This window comes from Myotis davidii, unplaced genomic scaffold (genome assembly GCF_000327345.1).
Source record: "Myotis davidii unplaced genomic scaffold, ASM32734v1 scaffold281, whole genome shotgun sequence".
NCBI lineage: Eukaryota > Metazoa > Chordata > Mammalia > Chiroptera > Vespertilionidae > Myotis > Myotis davidii.
The window spans coordinates 5,848,110-5,851,831 of record NW_006293784.1 but is presented as its reverse complement, the minus strand read 5'-3'; the positions used below and the strand labels follow the sequence as shown (position 1 = coordinate 5,851,831).

Sequence of the window (3,722 nt, the reverse complement as noted above, 5' to 3'; positions counted from 1 at the left end):
GTGAGGAGTCACATCTGGCTCTCATCTGAGATGGTCACACCAGAGCATTTGCCTCCTGGGCAGATGTAAAGCATTCATAGCAATCCACAAAAGGGCTTGTTTATCCCAGAGGGCACACCCGGGATGCGTGTCCTGCCCACTCTTGGAATTGTGTAGTGACCCAGCTTATATGCTGTAGTGTGCCAGAGACAACTCCAAAGTATGTTAATATAGACTAATGTTAGTTTTCCCTGGAAGTGACCCTGAGACCTACGTAAAGCTGTGCTGTACTGTCTGGTAGTACATCACTGACCCAGCCAACAGTAAAGGTTTCCAGTTTCTGTCAGTCTGGTCTTGGACTTTTGGGTGACACTGTGGGGATGAAGGGACATCCTCCTGTGATCCCCACTTGAGAACTTGGAGAGCAGTTTGTCTCTCTCCAAGAAGAAAGCCTGCTGATCCTTTGCACTTCCATTCCAGTGTGTAACACTCTGGTCCTATGCGTGTTACCAGTAGCAGTTGATAGAAATTGTGTGTGTTGAAATAGCATTTGTAATTTAATATGGAAATATTGAACTAAGGTGGTCAGCTAAAAGTCCAGAATGTTTGTTATGACAACAGTCTTTCCTCCTGGTAGAGGGTTTTGTATTAACATCATACTCAGTGTTTAATGTGAATCAATTTACTAGCGTGTTTTTAACAAGTCACCACAGTTGCTCATTATTACAGCACATGATGAGCCCTTGGTACTTTAATTAAGTGTGGGGAAAATATTTTATTTACCCCTGAGTAAATAAATAAGCGAGTGAACTGTGAATTGTGTCTTTCTCATTTACCTAGTTAATGATAACATGGTAACATTTATAATACCACTCTAGTAGACTCAAGTATTGATTACACTATATTGGTTTTCTGTAAAATTAGGTAAATTCATTTAAGTTGATTTGCTTACCTAATTCTAGGTGAAATTATAAAATAACCATATTGTTGCCCAGCCACAGTGGCTGAGTCAGTTGAGCTTTATCCCGTGCACTGAAAGGTTGTAGGTTCAAGTCCCAGTCAGGGCACATATCTGGGTTGTGCATTCAACCCCTGGTGAGGGCATGTATGGAAGGCAGCTGATCCATGTTTCTCTCTCACATGTATCTCTCTCTCTCTCTCTCTTTCTCTCTCTCTCTCTCTCTCTCTCTCCCTTCTCCTGTCTAAGCACGTCCTCCGTCCTCGTGGATGCAAGGATTAAAAATAAAAAATAACCATAGTGTTACTACGCATAGGCTGTACCAAGTGCTCTATGTAAATTCTCTCTCAGACATCACTCAAAGCAGCCCTAGGAGGTCAGTATTGTTACTATTTACAGACAAGGAAACCAGGCTTTAAAAGGTTGTCACTTGCTACAGGTGGAGGATAGGGCTTTCGATTCTGTTTTCTAAGTTTAGCCATCTGATATTTCAGGGCCTGTAGATTTTAACTATCTCTCACTTCCACCACCCTGTCTATTCCTTGTGCCTTCTCCTTGTCCCCCTTTTGTAGAATCCTATATAATAAAAAGCTAATATGCAAATTATCCCCTCGGGAGTTCGACCAACTAGGAGTTTGACTGCTTACTATGATGTACGCTGACCACCAGGGGGCAGCACGTCACGAAGGAAGGCCCCAATCAGCCCTGACGGCTGGCCAGGCTTAGGGACCCTACCCATGCACGAATTTCATGCACTGGGTCTCTAGTTTACAAAATAAAATCCAAACCTTTGCCTCTGCACAGTGGTATCTTCCCCATTCTGCCCCCCACACTGTATTCTAGAGAAAAGCTACACATTTTGTTCATAGATAGAGGTAGCACATAAGAGAGTACAGATAGGAAGAAAACAGGCCACTGTGTGGGTAGCCACTATGGTTCCGAAGGCAGGCCACAGGCTGCACTCTGAATCAGCGACATCCCAGCAAGACCTGAATGATGAGTGGGAGTTCCCCAAGTGAGGGATAGACATGGGGTGGGGTGTGATGGAGAATGCTACTCAGAGAGCACTCGTGCACATGCCTGTGGGCAATCCAGCTCAGTGCATCCATAGACTTGAACTGCGTGCACTCATCACAGGCAGCCCTGTTTCACTGCGAGCTGCAGCAGCTGAAGTCGAGTGGCCATATTGTGAAGGTTAGAAGTTTGGGCTTCATCCTGATGGCAGTGGAGAGCCAGCACAGTCCTTTAAGCCAGAGAATGACAAAATTTCTGATCTTCCCCATCCGCTCTTCTCCTTACATGGTTCGTTTCCTGCACCCCAGCCTTAGTGGGGGGCGGGGGGTTCCCTGGCTCTGTCCTTGGCCTCCTGCCCTCCCAGGGACCCCAGTGGGTAGTCTCTTCCACTCCAGGGTTTCACCTAGATGATGATAAATCCTAGATGTGCTTCTCTGAGCCACACCGGCCTTCTGTGCATTACACTATAGACACTTTGCACAACCCAAAACTGACCTTACTATCTTTCCCCCAAAATCTGCCATTTCTTCTAGATCAGTGGTTCTCAACCTTCCTAATGCCGCGACCCTTTAATACAGTTCCTCATGTTGTGGTGACCCCCAACCATAAAATTATTTTTGTTGCTACTTCATAACTGTAACTTTGCTACTGTTAGGAATCATAATGTAAATATCTGATATGCGGGATGTATTTTCATTGTTACAAATGGAACATAAAGCATACTGATTAATCACAAAAACAGTATGTAATTATATATGTGTTTTCTGATGGTCTTAGGCGACCCCTGTGAAAGGGTCGTTCGACCCCCAAAGGGGTTGCGACCCACAGGTTGAGAACCACTGCTCTAGATCATCTGTCCCCGGGAAGCCCCGTTCTCTATAGGCAGTGAAGCCAGATACGTAGAAGCCTTCTTCCTGAATCGGAGCTGAAGACTGTGAGTCCAGTTCCTCCACATTTAACATCTGTGCCACCCATACTCTCTTTGCTGAGCTGCACCGGCCCTCTTTGCCTGGAGAGAGAGCTCCCACTGTTTCCACTTCCAGTTACACCCATCAGCCCGGCCTCCACTTCTGGAAGGGACCTTTTGGAAAGGCACATCATTGTTTTATAACTTCCTAAAACTGCCCAGGGGCACCCTTTAGGCACTGAGGCCAACCGACCTCTCCACCCTGGAACTCCTGTCCTGCCCCACAACGCCCTGTGCCCTATCCAGCCATGTTCAACTGTCTGTTTAACCTTGTTGAACCCCTTGTTCCCGCAATGCACACGGTGTTTGGCCTTCTCCTGCCTCCTCCTGGTGTGCCTCCTCTCCCACCTGCTGACTCCTAACTACATCTTTTTCAAATCTCTGTTCTAGGAAAACCCTTTAAAAACCATTTCTGAATTTGCCATTATCAGAGTAACGGGAGCAAACATTTACACAGTGCTCACTGCATGCCAGACAGTGTTCCAGGCACTTTACTTGCAATGACTTTTTAACCCTCACAATCCCCTTATCTGCATTCTACAGAAGAGGAAACTGACACACTGGGACTCAAGGTCGCAGAGCTAGAAAGTGACAGAGCCTAGATTCAGAGCCTGGCAGAGTCCCCGTTGGGACTGCTGTGATGTGGCCTCCCATAGCACTTGCAACACCTTACGGACCTTTAGCTGGAGCCTGTGTGGCTTTTACTACTAAGGAACAAGGCTCTTCCGGGTGGGGGTGAGGTTTGTATTGGTTTTGCACCCCGGGCCTTAGAGCACCTGCCCCGGCTGAGGCAGCGGTCAGATT

At 46.6% G+C, this 3,722-nt stretch overlaps 1 protein-coding gene across 1 annotated transcript in view; it reads left to right on the top strand.

Annotated features, from left to right (window-relative positions):
• The window catches only part of PELI2 (pellino E3 ubiquitin protein ligase family member 2), a 123,745-nt gene that overhangs the window by 115,663 nt on the left and 4,360 nt on the right, over window positions 1-3,722 (top strand). The window lies entirely within an intron of this gene.